A 25,146-nucleotide genomic window follows, 5' to 3' on the forward strand; every position below is an offset into this window, starting at 1 on the left:
TGAATCACAGTGCAAACATCTGTCTTTTCATATGGTCTTAGGCAACACCTGTGAAAGGGTCACTCAAAGGGGTTCCAGCCAACAGGTTCTATAGAACTGTTCCATAGAAATCAGTGTGGAGAGTTCTTAAAAAGCTAGTAACAGGCCTACCATAGGATGTGGCTATACCAGTCCTTGACATAAAACTAAAGGGTTAGAGTTATGGTTGATATATGCTTGGCCCATGGAATGACACTATTAGGAGATGTGGTCTTGTTTGAGTAGGTGTGTCTCTGTGGGTCTGGGCTCAAGACCCTCACCCTAGTTGCCTGGAAGACAGTTGCCTAGTTGCAGCTTTCAGATGAGGATGCAGAACTCTCAGCTACTCCTGCACCATGCCTGTCTGGATGCTGTTATGTTCTCCCCTTGATGGTAATGGACTGAACCTCTGACCTTGTAAGTCAGCCTCAATTAATTTTGAGCTTATAAGACTTGCGTAGGTCATGGTGTCTTTTCACAGCAGTAAACCTTAACTAAGACAGTTGGTTATCCTATCACAGAGATACCTATTCAGCATATCCATTGCTCTCTATCCATAGGAGCTGGGAAATAGAAACAACCTAAGTGCCATTCAACAGACCAGAGTGAATAGACATTGTATGGTATACATATACAATGAGATTCTATTTAACTGTAGAGAAAAAAATGAAATCATGAAATTAGTTTGCAGGTACATGGATGGAGCCAGAGTATGCTGTTCTGAGTAAGGCAGCCCAGACCTTGAAAAAACACTATGTGTCCTCTTATTTGGTTCCTATCTCAAAATATTTTTGTATTTAGATATGCAGCTTTAAATAATTGCAGCAGACAGAAAAGTAGAAAAGGACTTTGGGAGCAGAGAGTTCCAGAGAAGAGGAAAGTAGGATAGCAGGTGCCATGAAGGGGTGCAGATGGAAGAGGTGAAGGAAGGATTTTTACTGAGAATGAGGAAGGGAGGGTAATATAGTCCGAGGGGAGAAGTTTGGAAATGGAGGAATATTTTATGAAATTACTTTATATATTAGATAATAGATAGATAAATAGATAAATAGTAGGTAGATAGATAGATAATAGATAAATAGTAGGTAGATATATATTAGATAGCTAATAGATAAATAGTAGGCCAATAGGTAGATGATAGATAGATAGATAGATAGATAGATAGATAGATAGATAGATAGATAGATAGATAGTTTAAATGGAGTTAGATCACTTAGGGTGCTCACCCCAAGACCCATAGACTAACAAAATGCCCATGCCAACTTAGGAAATCTGCTTTTGAATTGTTGGTTGCGGGAGCCCAGAGACTCTCAAATCAGAACAAGCTATTGCTAGTGACCTTGATTGTCCCTCAGAATCCATTCTAAAGGATATATGCACTAGTGTCTAGATTCTCAGTATACCATTTTGAAAATGAGCATCTGGAGAAATTCCTCATTCGGCAAAATGCTTGTAGTGCAAAGAGATCCTCAGAAGCCAAGTAAAAAGCAAGACATGGTAGTGCCTGTGTGTAACTAATTGCTAGGGGCAAATACGTGGGTGAAAACAGACAGGTCTTGGAACTTCTGCTTGGCCATCTAGCTGAATTAATGAACTTTAGTTTTCCAGGTTCCCTGTCTCAAAAAATAATGTAGAGTGTATCCAAAGCAAGCACCCAATGCCAGCTCCTGTCACCACACACAGGTTGACATGCCACATGAATGTTTATTTCCACCACACCCAATAAAATGGAATATAATAATGAAGACTGAAAACGAACAAACATGTCCTTAGAACATATGTTAAGAAATCAGTAGTCCTCAGAGGCCCTTTTCTGCCTCAGACCTCTACAACTGGAAGCAACATAACCCTGCTTTCTCCAGCGATCCCGCAGCCCTTACTAACTTGAGTCTGTTCTAGTCACCCACCAGCCCATCTGCAATGATTGCCAACAGTTGTTGCAGGCACTCCTGACTTCTGATGAGAGACAAAGGGTCTTCTCAGAGGCCCGCAAAAATGTTCCAGGGGAAGATGGCCGTCCCACTCAACTACCTAGTGAGGTCGATGCAGCTTTTCCCTTTACCCGACCAGACTGGGACTACCACAGGCCTGCAGGTAGGGGAAGCCTATTTCTTTATCACCAGTTGCTCATGGCGGGTCTCTGAGGGGCAGGTAAGTGCCCCACTAATTTGGCCCAGGTTAAGCAAGTATTACAGGGACCAGATGACCCACCATCAGTGTTTCTAGAAAGGTTTAAAGAGGCCTACAGGAGATATACTCCCTATGACCCGGAGGATGTGGATGTCATTTAAATCTTCTGGTAGCAGATCCCAATGGATCCTTTACCTGAACTGGGAGGCCTCCCCTACCTACATTTTGGCCCCCACCTTTTCTCCAGTCCAAAAGCATGTCACCTTTTTCTGCCTCTCCTCTTCCCCTCTCTAACACTCTTGGAGAAGCAAAATTAGCATCAAAATACAAACAGCACCTGGGCAATCCACAGCACTTTCCCATTTGTCCAATTAAAAGGCTCTTTTCTCACATATAAATTGAGCACACTACTACCATTTTGTAATTTATAAAGTGCAAAATATGCCTAACTAACACCCTGTCCATCATTTTTGTCAGTTAAATAGAACATTCTGTTATCTATCCTGACTTAAGTGAAGCCTCCAATCTATATGCTAAGTCCTGGTTAGCTTGTATCCCATCTGAAAACTATCCTCTTAATATGTTCTCTCAATGATAAACAGCCTGGGTGGGCTATGAGACTGTAACTAGTCTCTCAGCCCCATCAGAAACCCGAAAACAACCACAATCATTGACTACACAATCAATTCTAGCCATTTCCTCCCTGTTCAATTCATGACCATTTCTAAATTCCCCAGAAAGACAACTTAGAATAACCACCTCCAGACGCCCCAAGTTCAGGGAACTGGGCAAAGACTCTTCATAATTACTTCCAGCTGAATATGGGCAATGAGCTATCTTTGGGGGGGAGGGCTAAAATGGGGGAGTTGTTTGTCCTCACCACAAGGATGGTTGTTGTAGTCTCTGATGTCCTGACTGGATCTGGCTGAAAGTCCCTGAGATCAGGAGTTCAAGCAGGCCAGTTCAGCACGTCTGAGGATGAGACTCTGAACAAAGATGTACATTCTGTAGTATATAAATCTCATAAAAAAATTAGTATCATCAAGATAACTTTTTTGTTTTATTCTCTGGAAACTAGTTTTTTAGGGCTCTCCCTTCATCATATCTGATCCATATAACTTAGGAAGATCTATATACAATAATCACCTTTTCTAATAATGCAGAGACAAAACCTTTTTCCCAAATCAGTTATTCTTCAGTTGACAACCAGGAAAACTTTTTTCTTGCCTTCTCTTACAGAGAAATAATATAACAGCCCAAACTCATGATCCTATGCATTTTGATAATAAAAGCAATGCAAAACAAATGAACTAATAAGCAAATACTGCATTAGCCTATTTTAGACCCATTTTAATTTGTCATGCCAGGAAATTAACCCAAGATTACCATGGAGCCTGTGATAAAAGAATATTAATTATCCTGTAGACTTCAGTTTACCATCTATCTGCTCTGCTCTCTACCCAGACCACAGATCTTTTATATGATCTATCTGTTATGTTCTCTACCTGGAGCCATAGATTTCTATTAATTAATACCTGATCATAGCAGGTAATTATCTCTTCTTTCTACTTGGAGTCATTTTTCCTATCCTAGTTCTGAACAGTGAACAAAATTCCCCATGTGATTCAGACAAAATCTGTATATAAACCTATCCTAAAAGCAAGTAACCCCAATTTTATGAGTCTACAGTTCAATCATTATCTGCCCCAAGAAAAAGGCAGCTTCCATTCCCCAGCTGACTGAGAGCAGCCATCTTGTTTCTTATCACAGGAGGGGACTTCAGATGCTTCCTTCTTTGTCTCAAGGTTCTGGTACTGAGTCAACATGTGACGCAACTCTGCTCGGCTCTCCAAATCTCCAAATTTCTAACTAAAGGTTAAGAATCTTAGATTTATAGTAGATTCTTGCCGGCCTACCATGTTAGACATCATTTGTTCTGTGAAATATAGCAACATATAACAGAGACACATGCTCCACCATGTTCATAGCAGCCTTACTTCTAGCCAGAACCTGAAAACAATCTAAATGTCTTTCAACAGAGGAATGGATACAGAAAATGTGGTACATTTACACAATGAAATACGACTCAGTTATTAAAAACAATGACTTCATGAAATTCACAGGCAAATGGATGGATCTAATAAATATCATCCTGGGTGAAGTAATTCACTCACAATAAAAAAAAATGGTAAAAAGAAAATCACACAGGTTATGTACTCTGTACTCACAGATAAGCAGATGTCAGGCAAACAACTCGGAACAACCTCAATACAACTCATGCCCCACAGGAAGCTCAAGAGGAAGGAAGACCAAAGAGTGGATGTTTCAACCCTACTTAGTAGGAGGAACAAAATAATCAGGGAAGCAGCAGATGGTGGGAGGGGCTTGGGAAGAAGAGGGGGAGGGGAAGAGGGGCAGAATTGGGTGTGGGGGGATATGGAGAAGATGTGCAGAGAGTCAGAACAGTGGTGTGCAGAACTGTGGGATAGGGAACTGGGGGTAGCAGCCAGAAAGTACCAAATGCCAGGAAAGCAAAAGCCTCCCAGGATCCCACGGGGATGACATTATTTGAAATACTCGACAAAGGGGAGGGAGAACTTGTTGATCTGTCATGAAGACCATATCCAGAGTCTAGGCATGCCCCCACTCCAGTTGAGTGATGGGGCCACCCACCCACCCATCCCCAAAATTTTAACCCAGAATTGCTCTGTCTAAAGGAAATACAGAGTCAAAGATAGTGGTGCAGAGACTGAAGTAAAGGCCATCCAGAGACTGCCCCACCTGGGGATCCATCCCACATACAGACACCAAACCCAGACACTATTGCAGATCCCAAGAAGTGCTTCCTGACAGGAGCCTGATACAGCTGTCTTCTGAGAGGCTTTGCCAGATCCTGACCAATACAGATCTGGATGCTTGAAGCCAGCCATTGGATTGATCACAGGGTCCCCAATGGATGAGTTAGGGGAAGGACTGAAGGAACTGAAGGGGCCTTATCTGGCATCAGTGGGAGGGGAAGCCCTTGGTTCTGTGAAGGCTTGATGCTCCAGTGCAGAGGGATGCTAGGGGGCTGAGGTAGGAGTGTGTGGGTGGGTGGGAAAGCACCCTCATAGAAGCAGGATAAAGGGGAATGGCAAAGGGGTTTACAGAGGATAAATCAGAAAAGGGAATAACATTTAAAATTCAAATATAAAATATCCAATTTTTAAAAATTAGTTATATCCTAAAGCAAGAACAATTTTCAGAGGCATGTTACCCGTGCCACTGTGCCTCAGTGCATTGAACTTTTTTCAATATTCAAAAAATTTAAAAATTAAAGGAAAAGAAAGTGGACAGCCTTGTTTTATTCCTGATTTTAGTGGAATCTGTACTTTCTCTCCTTTTAATTTTGCTACAGTAAAAATCCTTATTATGTTTAGGTTTATTTCTAATATTCCTAGTATGTCCAAGCTTTTATTATAAGGAGGGTTTGAGTTTGGTCAAAGGCCTTTTTGACATCTAATACAATAATTATGTTATGTGTTTTTTTAAGTTTGTTTATGTAGTCTGTTATGTTGACGAATTTCTATACCTTGAACCATCCCCACATCTCTGAGATAATGCATACTTGATCATGGTGGATAATCATCTTTTTGATGTGTTCTTGTATTTGGTTTTATTGAGTACTTTTGCATCAAAGTTCATGCGGGAAATTGGTCTGTAATTTGCTTTCTTTGTTGAGTCTTAGTGTGGTTTAGGTAACTGGATAACTGTGAGCTCATAAAATGAATTTGGTAGTATTCTTTCTGTTTCTGGTTTGTAGAATAATTTGACAACTCTTCTTTGAAAGTCTGCCATAATTATGCACTAAAACCACCTGGCTCTGAGCTTTCTTTGCTTGGGAGACTTTTAATGACTGTTTCTAATTCCTTGAAGATTTTAAGTCTATTTAAATTGTTTATCTTATCTTGATTTAATGTTAGTAAGTAATATGAAGAAAATTATACATTTCTTTTAGATTTCTCAATTTTGTTGAGTATAGGTTTTTAAAGGATGACCTAATATTCTCTGGATTTCCTGGAGGTCTGTTGTTATGCCCCCTTTTTCTTTTTTTGATTTTTTTCATGTGTTTACTTTATTTTATTGAGTGTACTGTGGAAGAGGGAAAATGGGTGGGTGGTAATTAAGGAGGGAGGGAGGAAGGACCATCTCCTCATTCAGGGTAGGAGGTCCATCAGTCTGTCCAGATGGGCTGGTTAGTAGTCTCTGTGCTTTATCAGAGAAGAGACTTTAGTTCTGGCCTCCTCCTTTCTGATTCCTCTAAAGGCAGTCTTGGAACCCTTATATATTGTCCTATTTTATTTCTTTGGTTAAAGTATTCCATGGCCACTATGTGTTCTTGAGGAGTGCTGATTATTCCTTCAAATTACTGCTGCTTCCTGTAGCTCTTTAAGCTCTTTTTTGAGTTTTTAAAATTAGATATTCTCTCTGTATCATTTAGTTAGTTTGGATGAGGATTCGTCTACCTTGTTGATCTTCGCAAATAACCAACTGAAGAGACATTAGCTAACTCGATTGTCTAGTTTCAGTGGGCCTTGCCCTTCTCTGCCACCCCCTCTGCCTGGCTAAAAACTGTTAGATTCCATTCATTCCTAAAGCTAGCCACCAAGGTTCCTTATTTGACCACTACCTTATTCTGAGGATGTCCTCTAAGGTCCAGCTCTCAACTGAAGTCCAGCAATCAAAAGCTCAACTACAATTAAACACCTCATCCTAACACACCCCTTGTACCATTATAAGTTGCTATCTTTCTATGGTCCACGTCTATTTCCTATCTAGAGACAGTTCTTTGTCCCCTGGAACAAAGACACCCACCCCCTCTTTCTTGGTTTCTTCTCCTTCTCACCTCACTCTCTATCTCCTTTTTTTGTCTCTTATTCCCTGTCTTTTGCCCTGCTGGGACAATAAGCCTTTGTGTATCCTGAGATGATACAGATCCGTGTGTGTGTGTGTGTGTGTGTGTGTGTGTGTGTGTGTGTGTTTGTGAGTGTGTGAGTATGTGTGTGTGAGTATTTGTGTGTACTGTGTGAGTATGTATGTGAGTATGTGTGTATGTGTGTGTGTGAGTGTGTGTGTGTGTGAGTATGTGTGTGAGTGTGTGTGAGTATGTGTGTGGGTGTGTGTGAGTATATGTGTGTGTGAGTGTGAGTGTGTGTGTGTGTGAGTATGTGTGTGTGTGTGAGTATATGTGTGTGAGTGTGTGTGTGTATGTGTGTGTGAGTATGTGTGAATGTGTGTGTATGAGTGAGTGAGTGTGTGTGAGTGTGTGAGTGAGTGTGTGTGTGTGTGTGAGTTTGTGTGTACATGTGTTCTCCAGTGCAGGCTCATGCCCATGCATGATAGCATGTGATAGAATAGAATCAGGATGGCCAGTGAAGGTCATCACAGTTCTCTGGGTGAGACAGTGGCTTTGATTACTGTGCCATAAGTTTGGAGTCTGTCCTAAACGACAACAAAACTCACTGGGGCTGATGTTGAAAATGAGGAAGAAGGAAGAAGTGGCCTTTGATATTTGCCTGAGTATGAGGGTCAGTGACATGAAGATGTAGTAGCCGTCTGATGACACTGGCCAGCTTCCATGAGGCCAGGGGTGGAGAAGGCTCTGTTCCTTTTGGAGCAGCCTTTTCTTCTGCATTTTGAACTGGGTTCTTTGGCCACCAGCACCCTGCTGCTAACGGTCTCTCTGTGGACTAATTACATGGCTCATGTACCAGCATGCTCTCCCACACAGCATTACTTCACACCAAAAAAACAAAAGAAAAAAAACAAAAAAAAACCCAAAATAACAAAAAAAAAAAAAAAAAAAAAACCAATACAAAACAAAAAACAAAAACCCACTTCGTTTTATGATAAAAATGTAAACCACCGAGCTTGAGCTAAGTCTAGTGAAGTCCCTGCTGACCACCCAGACAGGAGGCATGGGAGAAGAGAGGGTTGGTCATTGATAGTAAATACCTGTTTCAGCTGCTGAAATCCTCACATCCTTTCCCAAAGTATGTTCTCTGACGCTGCTGTGGCTTCTCTCCTTGCCAAGGGAAGGAATAGGTGCTGACTGACCTAATCTAAATAATTTGTCTCCTTACCCAAAATTCTGCTGGGGAATAGTAGTATACAGAAGATCCGCCTTTCACCAGACACAGCTGTTCGACAGCTTCTGACCAGGAAATCCTGTTAACAAAGCCACATAAGGACGATCCAGCCAGACCTGATTCTGCTGACCCTTCAAAGTATAATGCCTGACCAAGGGTGGGAAAGCCAAACAGGAGAGTCCTGCCCCTTTACCTGCGGGTCAGGGTGAGGAATAGGCTTTCCCTCTCCAGAGTGAAGCACTGTTCATTCAGGAAACCACAGAAGAGATTTTGGATCTTTCACTTTTAATGGTACAGGCAGTGTTTGGTCCTGAGTTCTAGACATGGAACCCAAAAGGTAGAAGAAGGGAGAGCGGACTCTTGCAAACTGTTTGTCACCTCCACAGTGGGGGTGGAAGAGAGAGAAAGAGAGAGCAAGCTAGCAGCAGTCAGTTCTCTCCCCATCCCCACCATGTGAGTCCCAGAGATCTAACTCTGGTCATCAGAATTGGCAGAAGATATCTCTGCCCACTGAGCCATCTAACAGGTTGGTATTTGGAGTTTTAAACATTTGGAGTCTTTAGTGTCCAATGCTTGACCCTGAAAAGGTCATAGCATTAAATTTTGTGCCATAAACTCTAAATTTAGAAAAAACTGGGCTGCCATGGTAAAAGCTAGGTTGTCCAAATCAATGTGACATAGAAATTCTCAAGACTGGAAGAGAAGAGTTGGAAAAGAAATAAATTTGTTCCTAAGGCACCATGGTTCACTGTCTGAACTGGAAAACTCGGAGAGTGAAAATGAAAATTCCAAGTGATTAAGCTGGGGCCACTGGCAAAAAGGAGGATGTACCTGGGAAGATCAGCTCTAATACAGAAGGGTCCTAGATAACATCCCCTTCCGTGCTCCTACACCTTGACCAATATCTGAGGGTTTGGCCTGCTTGGGGCACCTGAGAGGAGAGCCTGGGTCTCTCTATGCCTGCACTAAGCTGAGGCTGAGCAAACTCTCCCTGGCTCTCCTGGCACTTGTGGGCAGCAGTGGACCTGCAGTGTCCGGCTGCACCATGGGGTGGAAGGAGTCTGATGCAATGCCCTACATATCAACCTGGCTTGGAAACATGGCTAGATGGTTTTTTCTGCCTTCAAAGAGTCAGTGATAGCTGAGGCAGAGCCAAGCCTGGCAAGGCCACGAGAAAGAGCTGCGCCCAGGCCAACAGGACCAGATGGGAGAGCACATGCCTTGCAGGGATTTTTAAGAGTAGAAGAGAGCAGCACCCTGCCCCTCACCCCATGCTCTACAGCACCCCTTTGTCTTCTACTTAAGTAACCAGCCTCCTGGAGAGCACGTGCAAGCCTGATGGTCAACACCAAAAGCAAGTGAGACTCAAGGTCACCCCAGTTCTTTTTTTTTTTCAGCATCTAAGAGAATCAAGGGCATGGATAGGAAGGTATAAGTATTTTCAGTTATGTGGTCTACACTCCTGAAGAATTGAAAACACATTGCCAGTCCACAGGATCATCAGATAGCAATGTCCACACTGTAGACAGAATAAGAGGCCATGGATTCTATTAAATTGTGAGTCAGCCTAAATAGTTCTGAAGTGAGAAAGCCCTCAAGATATAAATACATACATACATACATACATAAATACAAGATAGAGGGCAATACCGACCCCATAAAAACACACACAAATATTAACAGACAGGCCCCTCACAAACACACACACACACACACACACACACACACACACACACACACAGAGAGAGAGAGAGAGAGAGACACACACTTTGTTTTGTCCCCCTCTTCTTTTTTTCTTCTCCTCCTCTTTTGTTACAGGGTCTCTGGGACTCGACATACAGACTAAACTGTCCTGGAAGTCCCAGTAATCCACCTGTTTCTGCCTCTCGAGTGCTGGGATTAATGGTGCCAGCTGTCACATACCCTGTAGTCAGGACTTTTCCAGCAAGAATGGATTCTTGTGTTAGTTGTATGGTCGATAGTTTAGCTGTGGCGCTGAGGCAGACAGGTCACGAGGTTTCCAAAAGGACATTCTGAGGTGAATTTGGTGAAAGGACAATACGGATAGGTGAAATTCAGGACCAACAGGGGAGAGAGCAACAATGGAGGCCATGGGGTCACTGCCTGAGACAGAAGGCAGGGCAGTTTGGGGGCCCAGAGGAGCCTTTGAAGCAGCTTTGTTGGGAATATCAGGACCCACTAGCTCAGGATGCAGTCAGTTGAGAAGTTAGGCAATAGCAAGGATTAGGAATCACATGACCCTCCCCCTTTTCTCTTCAGCTGCCTGATTTCCTTTGCCCAGATTTCCAGAGAGGCTGGAGTCTAGGGGAGGGCAAGCATCCACCAGGCGAGCAACAGAAGGAAGCCAAGGTAAGACACCTCTTCCCACCAGACTCTCTACATCTACCCTCTTTCACCGTTTAGTTATTTGCTTTTAATTTTATTTATTTATTTTTTCATGCAAAAGCAAGAGGTTTATTTTCTGGCAAGTCAGAGCCAACCCCCAATCAACCACTGTGTACAATGACTAGAAAGCTATCCCAAATGGCTATCTAAAGCAGCTTTTATACTTCTTAGAGGCACAGGTTACATCAGCAAGTTTACAGTTTACACTTATTGGCTACATATTGACCTTTAATCTATTGGCTAGCAAACACCAGCCAATACATTCTGAGAATTTTCTATTCAAGAATGCTTCTGTGACTGAAGAATGGAACTTGGCCTAGTCTTGACCCAAGGCTAGAAGCTGGAACCTGACTTAGGCTTTACACAAGGCAGGTAGGTGTGATTTGGGCAAAGCCCCTAGGGTCATTCAGTCCCAGGGAGAGGGAGCTTGAATGTTTTATCTAGGAGTTTCTTCTGACACAGCTGTAGGAAGTCTTAAATAGAATAGATGTTGAGTTTGTAGCCCACTGTCACCAAGTCAAGAGGAGTAGTTCTACTGAGCTATCAGAGTCTGATTTGCAGGGACTGAGGCCAACAGTGGGTCAGACTGATTTTCCATGGGGTGACCTGGACATAGAAGCCTTTGTTCTTGAATCCTTCCTGAGTGTGGATCCCCTGGGAGGAGGGAAACTGAATCAGATGTGAAATAATGGTCAGTATAAGTGTACTGACACAGAATTCATTGTTATGGTCACAAAGAATCTGTCCTATGCAATACAGTTTAATTGAGAAGACAAAAACTGAAAATAAACTGAATTGTTTGAATTTACATAATTACAATAAAATATGATTAACAAAAATATAATAGTGTCATCCTAGTGGTACATCTTTTTCTTTTCTTCTGACCAAATACCCTGCCTAAGGTTTTGACATTTTCAATTTTGTTTTGGAGAGAGTGTTTGAACATTTTACATTTTTATATGTTAGTTTAGATGGATTTAATAATGAATGTTCCAATACTGGATATCATTGCATACATATTGACATTACTTTAAGAGCTATTTATTTAAACTTTATTTTAAAAAAACAAAGATAAATGTACAGATTTTGAAGCATTTTTTGCATAAAAGTATACAAATACATTTTTATAAGGTTGTGATTAAGTATTTGTGGGTACATATACATACACATATGTATGCATGTAACAATAATATAGGAAAAGAGGTTATTAATTTGAGGAGATGGAGAGAAACTGGGAGGGGCTGTAGGGAGGAAAGGGGGATGTGATAGAGTTCTATTTTAATTAAAATATATACTTTTTTTTCTTTTTTACTTAATCTTCATACAGTCTGTGAGTTGTTTCTGGTGCAATCCGAGCCTCTGGGGTTAGCATCCCACTATCAGTGACTGCATATTATGTCTGTTCTTTTGTGACTGGGTTATCTCACTCAGGATGATATTCTCTAGATGCAACCATTTTCTTTACTTTGGGCACTTGTGGTTTGAATATTATGTGTCGAGAGGAGTTTCTTTTCTGATCCAATCTATTTGGAGTTTGGTAGGCTTGTTTTATGCTCATGGTCATCTCATTCTTAAGGGTAGAGAAGTTTTCTTGTATGATTTTGTTGAAGATATTTACTGTGCCTCTTAGTTGATATTCTTCGCCCTCTTCTATTCCTATTATCCTTAGGTTTGGTCTTCTCATTGTGTCCTGGATCTCCTGCACATTTTGGATTAGGAGCATTTTGATTTTTGCATCTTCTCTGACTCCTTTGTCTGTGTTTTCAATGTTGTCTTTGGCCTCTAAGATTCTCTCTTCCATCTCTTGTAGTCTATTAGAAATGCTTGCATCTGTGACTCCTGATTTCTTTTTTAGGTGTTCTACCTCTAGGGTCATCTCTTTTAGTGTTTTCTTTATTGTGTCAATTTCCATTTTAAATTCCTTCTTCCATTCCTTCATCTCTTTGGTTCTGTTTTCCTCTAGTTCTTTGAGTTCTTTGAGTGTTTTTCTTGCTTACTCTTTAAAAGCTTCTAATTTTTTATGCATTTCCTCCCATTCTTGTTTAAGGATCTCTATCATTGTCTTGAGGTATGATTTTAGGTCTATGTCTTCTTTTTCTGGAGTATTTGGCATTCTGCTGTTTGCTGTGATGGTAGAGCTGGGTACTGGTGTTGCCAGGTTGTCTTGGTTTCCCTGGGGTAAGTTCTTTCCCTCTCCTCTTGCCATCTTGTTGTCAGTCTTGTGTTCCTGGATCACTGCTGGATCACACTGGCTCACCACTGGCTCACCTCTGGTTCACTGCTGTTCCAGACCTGTGTCCCTGGATCACCTCTGACTCACCACTGGCTCAGTGCTGATCCTGGAGGAGGGTGGTCTGAGTGCAGTTCCTCACTCCTTGTTTTCTGGTTGGGAATAGCTGATGCAGGGTTACTGGTTCCCTGGAACAAGCTTGGTCAGGGAGGGGGAAGCAGGGGACCGCATGCTGGCTCACCTTTGGCTCACTGATGTTTCTGGTGGCAGGTGGTCTCTGTTTTTAATTTTAATTAACAAAAAAAGTAAGTCACTCTCAGATGACTGATTCTGGCCTTAGTTAGTATCATCTGACCCTTGCTGGTCACCACAGAAAAATCCATAAACCAGGTCCTCCAGGAATGTGAGGCAGGCTACCCTCACCCAGACTGGATCACATGATGGTGCATTTTGTTGTCTGTCAAGGAACGATGTGAGATCATGAGCCTGGACACCTCTGATCTGAGACTAGAGTAGTTTGAATAAGAATGACTCCGGTAGGCTCGCACGTTTGAATGTTAGGTCCCCAAGTGAATCCAGCTGTTTGGGAAAGGTTAGGAGATGTGGTCTTGCTGGAGGAGGTGTGTCACTAGGGTTGGGCTTCAAGGTTCCCAAAGAGACTGGCTCCCAGAGGAAGAGGACTTGGGATGCCCTGGGAATTCAGCCTGGACAAGGAATGGGGCATGTGGCAGGATGGGCAATCACTAGTGCTTTGGTCAGCATCCCTGTGCCTGGTCACCATCTCTCTCTACCCTTCCCCAGATACCAACTTACAATGTATCCGCAACCGTATAAAGCATTACTAATTTCTTCTTAAAGGGGAACACATCATCCACCTGTTGCAGGCCTTGTGGGCCCTGATTCTACACTTGGTTATGTTGGGTTTATTCTTTTTAAAAAATTTCTTTCTTAAGCATAGAATTGCCTGAAATCTTTTTCTGACTTTTCTGGTTTGTTTTGTGTTACTTTTGTCCTCTGCCTTCTTCTGGGACCAAGATGATAGGTGGGCACAGAATTATTTCACAGGCAACAAGCCACCTTATTTGGCCTGCATGATTGTAGTGCGCGCCTTTCCCCATGGTACTCAAGCTATGACTTGGAGCATCATTTACATTTGGTGATAATGAAGCAGTCAGTACAGAACCTCGGAGGCTTTGTGGGTAGGTCCAGCAGGAAACTCAGTTACATTAATTTTATTTCTAAATTTCTGGGACTTTTGACTAGAGGTCAGTCCTGTACATGGAGAACACACTCTGTCTTGTGGATCAGGGGTGGGTGATAGGGTGGGTGGGGGCATGGGTCATAGGCCTGGGTTTGTCTCCTCCCCTCTGGCTGCTCAGATAGCATTAGAGATAATTGAGCAGTGTCAGAATGCCCGGGCATCGTGCTTTTCTCCACTTGTTTTATGGGCAGCTGCTGTGTTTGCAGAGCCCAGAACCACTGAAAGCTTATTTCTGGCTCTTTCCCATCACTGTAGCTTTGAACTGATGTTGGCTTTACAGCAGAGGAAAGGGCATGACACAAACTGCTCCACATTTCTTTCCTGCCAACTCAGGCATCTATTTCCCACCCACCCAGTGAAAAAATATGAGTAGGTGTACTGGCTGGTTTTGTGTCATTTGGACACAGCTGGAGTTATCACAGAAAGAAGCCTCAGTTGAGGAGATGCCTCCATGAGATCCAGCTGTGAGGCATTTTCTCAACTAGTGATCAAGGGGGAAGGCCCAGCCCATTGTGGGTGTTGCCATCCCTGGGCTGGTAGACCTGGGTTCTATAGGAAAGCAGGCTGAGCAAGCCAGGGGAAGCAAGCCAGTAAGTAACATCCCTCCATGGCCTCTGCATCAGCTCCTGCTTCCTAACCTGCTTGAGTTCCAGTCCTGAATTCCTTTGGTGATGAATAGCAATGTGGAAGTGTAAGCTGAATAAACCCATTTCTCCCCAACTTGTTCTTGGTCATAATTTTTGTGCAGGAATAGAAACTCTGACTAAGACAGTCTGGTTTTGGGAAATGCACCCTCTTACCACTACATGATATAGGTTTGTCCAAAAGGAAGTTGTAATCTGTCCCCAGAATTTTATTTCAGTTTTGATTTAACTGCCTTGTACTCGGGTATTAAGGAGTCCATGGTATAGGTTGGGATGGTTCCTAAACTCAGGTTAGATGATGGTTTCTTTGGTGTACGTTTAAAAAATTCATTAGTACAACTCTGCCATTTCTACATGTGCCAACATTTCTCCCATTGCCAACAATCACTCCCCCACCCACCAGAAGGATAAGCCGAGTGTGTCCAGGTACTTTCCAACTAGCATACCTGTAGGGGGTTTTCGATTTCTTGTCATTATGAAGATGTTAAATTTGCGGCAGGAGAGATGGCTCAGGGGTTGAGAGCATTTACTGTTTTTGCAGAGGACCCAGCATTCAATTATAATCTCTTGCATAAAGACTCACAACTGTCTGGCAACCAGTTTTAGGAGACCAGTTCTCTTTTGCCTCCCTCAGACTAGGCATGCATGTATTCAACATCCATACATGCTAGAAAACATCCATGCCTATCACATAAATATGTTTTGTGCTTAATAAATGTACGTATGTAGTATGCACTTCAGATCATGTCATTGGTAAATTGTCTGTCAGAGGTGATAGGAGTTGAAAGCTTGCCCCTTCTGAACCCTGTCTTAGCTCCATGAAGAGGTAGTAGACATGACCACCGTCTTCCTAGCTGCTCCGTGGAACACTCTTCACCTTCTGTCTCCAGCAGAACATATGGTGACCAGGAAGGCTCAGCATCTTCACTGATGATGTCCTGTGCATCCTCTTCTGGTCCTCGAGTCTCACAAAGCTTCTTGTCCTGTCCTGGATCCATCCCTGTGTTTCCAAGTGTTTGATCTGCACAGGTGTGTGGTTTGGGATCCATTTCCACTACGGCACTTGCTTCATCTCAGAGTGAATATGGACCAGCCATTTGCTGCTTGGCATCCAGTTCATGAAAACAGAACATTGCACATATGCACACATGAGTGTATACACACAAATGCCCTTGCCAAGACCTTGAAGCATGAATGTAAAACACCAGTAATCATTAATACCTGTTTACCAAACTTTGGAAGGCTTGCTTGACAACCCTCTGTTGTGTTTGTTAAAACCCAATCTTCTAGTCTACTGCTCAGGCTTTGATAAAAACCTTAGGGAGTTAGGTCTAGATAGCCCTGCTTTGATGGGCTTCTTAATAGTTCTTAAATGCACATAATTGAGCTACTGTTGTGTTCTATAAAAAAGAAAAAAGAGCTGAGCAGGAGAGATGGCTCAGTGGTTAAGGAATTGACTGCTCTTCTAGAGTTCAGTTCCTAGCCAGCAACAACATGGTGGCTGTAATGGGATCTAATGCCTTCTTCTGGTCTGTCTGAGGACAGCAACAGTGTACTCACTCACATACATTAAACAAGTAAACAAGTCTGAAAGAAAGGGAGGAAGGAAGGAAGAGAGAGAGAGAGAGAGAGAGAGAGAGAGAGAGAGAGAGAGAAAGAGATGTGTTTAGTAGAGGCATAGTATGGTTAGAGGAAGGGGGGTACCTCTAAGGGCCCATGCTGAGGCATCCCTTACCTCTGAGGTACCAGCCACTATATAGTAGAGAATAGAGTTTAATTTAGGGCATGGGGAGGGGAATTGAGCCGGTAGTAGAGACAGACAAAGGCAAAGACACACACACACACACAGAGAGAGAGAGAGAGAGGGAGGGAGAGAGGGAGGGAGGGAGGGAGGGAGGGAGGGAGGGAGGGAGTGAGGGAGGGAAGAAGGGAGGAGGAATAGAGAAGGCTGGCCATGAACATGTCAAAAGAGATAAGGAGAGGAATGGGGAAAAAAGTGACAGAAAGGGAAGAGAGTGTGGAGGGGGCAAGCAGCCCCTTTTACAGTGAGTCAGGCATTCCTAGCTGTTGCCAGGTAACTCTGGGGTCGAGCCTACAAGAACGGCTAACAGTTACTACTTTATTATGTATGTTTATGTAATTATATATTATATTAGAAATAAATTAATAGTGAAGTTTAATTCTGCATAATTTGGCATTTCACCTCTATTCCCACATGCTCTTTTGTTGCCCAAACTCGATCAGCAAGAAAAACACGACCTGGGGAAGATTTCTTCAAGCAGTTTATTCAGGAACCTGAACAAGCTTCTTCTTCAGCTTCTGCTTCTGACTCCGCCCCCGGGGAATGCCCACAGTGGCTTAAATCCCCTTGAGCCCGCCAACCCCTGTAAGCCACATGGGCCCTGCAGATAGGCTGCTTCAATGTGGAAGCAGGCAAGCTGAACAGGCACAGCCACATAAGGTCTTGTTTACTACTGAGAGCCCTCACCATCAAGGAGGTGGAATGCAGAAACCATGGCCATCTATGGGGCGTGGCACCTAGAAGCTCTGGACATTCTTTACTTTTTTTTTTTTTTTTTTTTACTATTTTCTACTTAAAAATTGTTTTATTTATGTGTTCAGGTATCTTGCCTGAATATCATGTCTGTACGCCATGATCATGCAGTTTCTGGAGAAGCCAGAGAGGGCATCAGATGCTCTGGTACTGGAGTTAGGCGGTTGTGAGCCTCCACGCTGGTGCTAAGAACTGAAAAAGTGGTTAGTGCTCTTAACCACCCAGCTACCTTTCCCATCCCCCACCATGCTTTTAATTAATCATCTACTATGTTTCTAAGCTGACTACAACACTCACAAAATAGTATGTGTATACCATTGATTATTTTTCAAAGAGATGCTATGACAGAAATTATGAGAGTGGCCATGTTTATATTCCTTTCTTCTCTAATTCTTGACTGATAGTCTGAGTGACCTGACTGGGTCATGGCTGTAAGTGGGATTTAATTGGTGACTCACCATCCTGTGCCTCTGCCCTCGCACCCTTGACAAGACAGTAACATCTGGATAAGCTGCATCTTATGGTATATGGAGCAAAGCCACTATTGGTTTCTAGTAGATACACATATTTACAAATAAGTCACAGAGATCCTAAGATTAGTTATCATTATGGTATAATCTAGTCTCCTTCTGCCCAGTGAAATCAAAACCTCTATTCGTTGCTCGCGCATCATCCACTACACCTGAGTGCCTTGGGTTAATTTGAAGTTAATTGGGATGTAGCTCGATCTTAGGGAGCTTACTGGGCGTGCAGGGAGCATGGTGGCCCATGCCTGTAATCACAGCGCTCGGGATTTGAACGCTGAGAGATCAAAGTGTTGCCCCCTTTCTTTCTCAGGTTGCTTTTGGCCATAGTGTCTTCTTATCACAGCAATAAAAGTCCCAACTAAGTCAATCCATATACCGTAGTTTGCTTATTTACTTGTCTGGAATTTGAGTTATTTCTGCCTTTTGGCTATTGTGGTCTCTGCCATGAGCATGGGTCACACAGTTATGGCATCCAGTACTTATTCTTAACTGTTCCTTTATACCCTGTAGATGAATTAGAAGCCACTGTGACAATACTAGCTTTCCTGTTTTGGGGACCTCCCAAACTGTTTTCTACAGTGGTTCTCCTGTTTTACATTTCTACTGTTGGCACGGATGGAGATTACTGTCACGGCTTTTTGTTAAAGTTATTGTAATAGGTGTGAAATGGGATTTCACTTCTGTCCTGGGTGTGTCTGGGTCTCAGTCTCTGTCTCTTACTGAAAGTCATCTCCTTTCCTGTAGGGTCACCTGAGGAGCAGACAAGCTGACATGTTCTGAAGACACACGGGCAGCCTGTACAGAGGTCCATGCAATGAAGAACTGGAGCCTTCTGCCATGAAAGAGCCCGTGTCTTATAGTCCCACTATTCTCCTTGCTTCCTGAATAGAATTGCAAGTTCAGAATGCATTATCAAGGCTTAGGATGGTTTCAAATGCCATAAAAAATTAAGAAGATAGGAGGCAGAGGCAGGTGGATCTCTGAGTTCCAGGTCAGACTGTTCTGCTAAAGTTCTAGTACAGCCAGGACTACACAGAGACCCTATCTCAAAATAAATAAATAAATAAATGAAATGAAAATCAGAAGCGTTATAATAAGATGGAGAGATGACCCAGCAGTTAAGAGCAGTTGTTGCTCTAGCAGAGGACCTGGGTTCAGTTCCCAGCACTCGAGAAGCAGCTCACAATCATCTGCAACTCCAGTCTGGGAGATCCGATGCCCTCTTCAAACCTCCAAGAGTGTAAGGAATGTATGTAGTACACAGAGGTACGTGAAACCAAAACTCATGCATAAAATAGTAAAATCAGTAGTTTAAAAAAAACTATTTCTATGTCTCAGGGAATGTCTAAGGCAAGGACCCATACCAAAAATTGTAATGGGAACTCCATATGAGTGCTGTGCAGTTGAATTCTACACTAACACACATCGGAATACACACACACACACATACAATATACATGCACACAAAGTTCTTAAAAGGTTTTATAAAAAAGTGTCTGCAGAATGCTATCTAGCAGTACAAGGAGACCTTCAGGAAGCCAGCAGACAAAACTTCTGGGTCAGGAGCACAGTGCAGTGTTAGAGTGTGTGTTTAGCATGGATTCAATCTTCAGTGCCAAAGTAAACACGGACACTAAAGTTTTCTCTTCGTTTGCTTTGAGACAAGGTCTCTCTACTTAGCCCTGGATGACCTGAAACTCACTATGTTGACCAGGCTGGCCTTCAACTCAGAGAGATCCACCTGCCTCTGCCTCCCAAGTGCTGGGATTAAATGTGGTTTGATGTGATGCCCAACAGAAAACTAAAGTTCTTAATTGTTTTTATTGTGTTTGTTCTCCCTCAGTAACAGAAGCAGAATTTATTAAGACGACAACAATGACTCGTATGTCCTGTCACATGACAGACAGGAGATGGAGATGGCTTGATAAGACTGACAAGTTGTGCTGGAGAGATGTCTCAATGGTTAGAGCACTGCCCGCTCTTCCACAGGTCCTGAGTTCAAATCCCAGCAACCACACAATGGCTCACCATCACCAGTAATGGGGGGGTCTGATGCCCTCTTCCGGTCTATCTGAAAGACAGCTACAGTATATTCATATCCAGTAAATAAATAAGTAAATCTTTTTAAAAAAGACTTTGACAAGTCATATCCAGGACAACTTAGACATCAACAGAATAAAGCATGTTGACATGTTACGAACCACTTGGAATAATCCATGTTTAGCATAACAGGACTATAGGGAAAAACACAGTGGCTCAGCAGGTTAAGAGGCTTGCTGCCAAGCCTGGTGATCTCAGTTTTATCCTGAAAACTCACAGCGTGGAAAAAAATAAGCAAGTGCCATAAATTATCCTCTGATCTCCTCTCATGTGCCAAGGCATACTTTTGCCTGCTTAAAAAGAAAAACCCTAATAGTTTTAAAAATAGAATAGATTAGGTAGCAATACATACAAATCAGGGGAAGAAAGGACTCCTTTGAAGCCTCACTGGCAAATGTGACTTCACGTTGTACTGAATGTATTCTGCATTATGAGATAGGCCTTGGGGATCAAGGGTGGAGGACTGTGGTTTTAAATGACATATTTGGTTATCAGGTTGACTTGGACAGTTACTGTTGACAAGCTCTATAGTCACCAAGATACTTTCTTGTGAGAGATTATCTAGGTGGTTAACTGAAACACACCCAGTACATTCCCTGACCTGCAGCCCCTAGAACGCATAAGAGGGAAAACTAGCTGAACACCCTCATTCCTCTCTTCCTGTTTCCTGACTGTGGCTGTTCCTGACCGGTTCTTAGACAACAAGAGTGGATGTGTAGCCGACAGAGGAGGGTTGCAGCACACCCTGAAAGGAAAGTAGTCAGAGACTCAGGATGCCACTCAGAATGGAATACGGGTAAGACATGAATCACCTATTTCTGGAGTATTTTCATGTTGCAGTTTGACTCCATGAGATTAAATCCTTGAGAAAAGAAACCTCAGAGCAAGTGGATTGTTGTATTTACAAGGCAGTACAAACTAGGGACAATGAGAAGGTTCAGTGAAGAGACCTTGCTGCCAGCCCTAACTCCAGCACCCACTCAGTGAAAAGAGAACCAACTCCCACTGAAGTGTTTCTAGTTCATTTCTTTGAATGGATTCAACCTCTTCGGCAAGGCTTGAGTGAAGAGGCGTTTCTAGCTACACAAATGGGTACTTATCTCTATATGGAAAATTTGGTGTTTCTTTAAATTCTTACATGACATTACCTACAAGCAAAAACCATAGGTACATAATACAGAATGGAAACCGTGGTGGGAATATAGAACCTGAAACAGTTTCAGGAAATAATTGTCTCTAGACAAGAAGCCGAAATGAGCTGTCATTGTGTCTTTATGGATTTAACCAAAGTTTTCTCCTAAGGGCTATTTCAACTGTAACTGATAATATGCACCAAACGCAGCAATGACCTTTAGAGCAGAAGCTATGAATCTGCTCTTTCAAGAAAGCAGATGTTAGGATGCCATATTATACCCCAAGCAGCATCTTCTGATATTTTGTCAAAGTGAATATAACAAGGCAAAAAAAAAAAAAAGTTTATGCTAGTTGTGACAGCTAGTCTAACCAGGCCAATTAACACACCCAAGAGAATCAATAACCAAAGGAAATTTGGGTGGGAAGAACTGGGCCAACAATAACCAGGTACAGTTGGCAAAGACACTCCAGAGGGTAGTCTGGACAAGGGTCACCACATGTGTCTGCAGCCAGTCTTTTAGCTTGGACAGCAAAACAGAATCTTACAAAGCAGTTAGAATCACCTTGTCTCTGAGGTTTGGGGATCTCACAGAGAGAAGAATCACAACTCTGGGTAATTTTTTTCTTCCTGGGGAAAGAGCTAAAGATGGGCTCCAGTGAGCTGGGTGACAGCAGAGAGAGAAAGAACCCTGGGAAAGGTGGAGTGGTGCTGACCCCTGAACTGCTGTGTGACTTTACTTCAGAGACCCATGCTAATCTGGTGGCATGGAGACTCGAAGCTGTGAGACCAACAGCTAAACTGCAAGATGGCCAGAGTACAGCCGACTCTGCAACCTGAAGCGGGGTCTCACAGTGCCAAAGGATCCTGGGAGCTGACCTTGCCCTGAGTTGCTCTGAGATGGCAGGAAGGAAAGCCCCCTGCTGAGGCTGCAAGGGAGCCCATGACCCTCTCTGAAAACCAGAGTGACAGAATGATTCCAGATCACCAGATCACCAGATCACCAGATCACCAGAAGAAGCCCTTGGTCGTGCATCCGCTGAGGAGGAACCTGGGTGGGAGCCAGAATCTATAGAGAAATTTAGATGCCAGATCCAAGCAGCTCACTCAGGAAGCATCATGGGATGGGCCAACACTAGAAACCAGATACCTGAATGGGCCCGGACACTCCACCTATGAAGACAACCTACTAATCAAACCACCTGTAACCCAGTCTCCCAAGGGAGGTGAAGAGCTGAGAGTAAGTCTGCCCTTAGGCTCTCTGGGGGAGCTGCAAGTATTCTTTGCCATGGAGACACCTCTTTGTTCTCATTGGACATCAGATCCTCAAAGCTGGAAACCTTTCACATATGAATGCTGGGAACTGAACTTGGATCTTCAGCAAGAGCAACAAGTAGTCTTAAAACTGAGACATCCGTCCTCATTTTCTTCTATAGGAAAACAAGACAAACCCACCCCAATTTACTGTTGTTATCCTTAATTACTATTACTATTAGAGAAAGAGTATGTGTGTGTGCTTTGTGTGCTAGGTAGTATACGTATGTGTGTGTTGTGTGCTATGTATGGGATACGATGTGTGTGTGTATATGTAATGTGTATGTGTAGTATATGGTATATATATATGGTGTGTGTGTAGTGTGTGTATATGTATGTGTAGTATGTATGTGTGTAAAGAGTGTGTATTTCTATGTGTGGTTTTGTGTGTGTTGTGTGTAGTGTGTATGTGATGTGATGTGTGTATTTGTTTGTATAGAGTGTATATGTGTGTGTGTTGTCTATGGTTGTGTTGTGTGTTTGTGTGTGTGTAGTGTCTGTAGTTTTGTATGTGTGGTCATGTGTGTGTGGTGTGTGTGTGGTATTTATACGTGTGATTCAAACATTATGTGTGTATGTCTATCTCTGTATATAGAATATGTATGTGTATGTGGTTGTGTTATGTGTGTGTGTGTGTGTGTTTATTCCAGAGAAAAAAGCTTAGGTTTCTCATTTGGTGAGGTAAACATCTTTACCTGCTGAGCCATTTTTTTAGCCTTAGCCTAAAACAATTTGTCCAGTGTTAAGTAGCTCATACTCCTGTAAATAACGTGTCACAGACTTCTGTACAGAAGCCTAAGAGAGCTCATTGTGCCATTATTAACAAAGACCATGAAAGTAACGAGGACGAATTGGGAAGAGGAAGGTCAATCACAGTACAGGGAAGCCAGTTCGGGTCACCTGGGAGGCAGACACAAGGACCTGGCATGAGAAAGCACCACAAGGAAACCTATTATTGTGTATAAGGTCGTTTATACTAGTAAAATTTTAAACGATAGAGCATAAAGTCTACCTAAATTATAACTTGATAGAATTCCCTCTGACCAGGAAAAAATGTATCAATGTCATTAGCCATCAGAGAAATGTAAATTAAAATTCGTTAGAGACTCTGCTCCACTTACTCAGAATGGTTATTGTCAAGAAAACAAATGAAGCACATGTCTGAGAGGACATGGGGAAAAGGGACCAGTGTTCTCTTCGCAGGAGAGGCCATCTCTGAGGTCTAAGAGGACATCAGAGTGGAGGTTTCTCAAAAAGATAAAAACAGAACTACCATATGGTCCAGCTCGAACTTTTCTGGGCACACACCCAAATTACTCTGTGTATGTCTTACCACAGGGTCCTATTCAGTCTTGTTCATCCTTGCTCTGTGCACAGCAGCCAGGAAATGGAATCAGCCAAGATGTCCACCAGCAGATGAACAGATAATAAAATACGGTTCATATATAGTAGAGCTTTATTCGGCTATAAATAAAAATGAAAATATAAAACTTGTAGTTAAACGTGGAATGATAAACTACTATATTAAATTCCAGGCTCGAAGATAAACCCTGTGTATTCCCCTTTCCTCTGAAGTTCCTAGATTCTGATTCTGATGTGGTGCAGGAGTGACATATGTGTAGATGAGAGAACAAAGGAGGGGGCAGTGAGAGGGAAATGAGGATTGGAGGGGGGGTTAAAAGGTAACAGTACATGTATTGCATGAGGATTGGAGGGGTTATGAGGATTGGAGGGGTTATGAGGATTGGAGGGGTTATGAGGATTGGAGGGGTATGAGGATTGGAGGGTGTATAAGGATTGGAGGGGTTATGAGGATTGGTGGGGTATGAGGATTGGAGGGCTCTGAGGATTGGAGGGGTATGAGGAATGGAGGGGGTATGAAGATTGGAGGGGTTATGAGGATTGGAGGGGTATGAGGATTGGAGGGGTTATGAGGATTGGAGGGGTATGAGGATTGGAGGGGTATGAGGATTGGTGGGTTATGAGGTTTGGAGGAGGTATGAGGATTGGAGGGTGTATGAGGATTTGAGGGGGTTGGTCAAGGCAGAAGGATTAAGTAAGGATCTGAGTGATCAACTAAAACTAAAAATGTAAGAACACATTGTAAGAAAATTGTTATCCTATAAATGAACTTAAAAATATTGAAAAATAGTTAATATGCAGTTGTTGCAAAGATTTGAATATATAATATACAGGGGTTACAAATATTTGAGTAAGATTAACAGGACCTTTGAAAAGGATTAATTAGATAAAGAAAACAGTGGGTCCTACACAGGAAAATCATGTCAAGACACATTTGAATTTTTTTGAGTTTATAACCCCATCATTTTCCCTTTCCTCCATCTACAGCCTCTCATACTCCTCTCCTTGTGGTCTTACAAATTCACATCCTCTTTTACATTAATGTTGCTATATGTACATAGGTATGTGTTAGGGAGGACCCTTTGGAGGTGGATGACGAACTATTGTGTCTTCTTCCCTGCAGATGACTGCTTCTGCCATCAGATCCCTCAGCTTCTGCCAGCAGATCCCTCAGCTTCTGCCATTAGATCCCTCAGCTTCTGCCATCAGATCCCTCAGCTGCCTATAGTAGGGTTGTTGCCTTAAGTTCTTTAATTTAGATTAGTTCTGAAAACAGTCTAAGTAGCATCCTTAAACTGATTTAAATACGTATTAAATCCCCAAACCAAGGACAAGGTAAC

Source organism: Micromys minutus (genome assembly GCF_963924665.1).
Source record: "Micromys minutus genome assembly, chromosome: 18".
Taxonomy (NCBI): domain Eukaryota; kingdom Metazoa; phylum Chordata; class Mammalia; order Rodentia; family Muridae; genus Micromys; species Micromys minutus.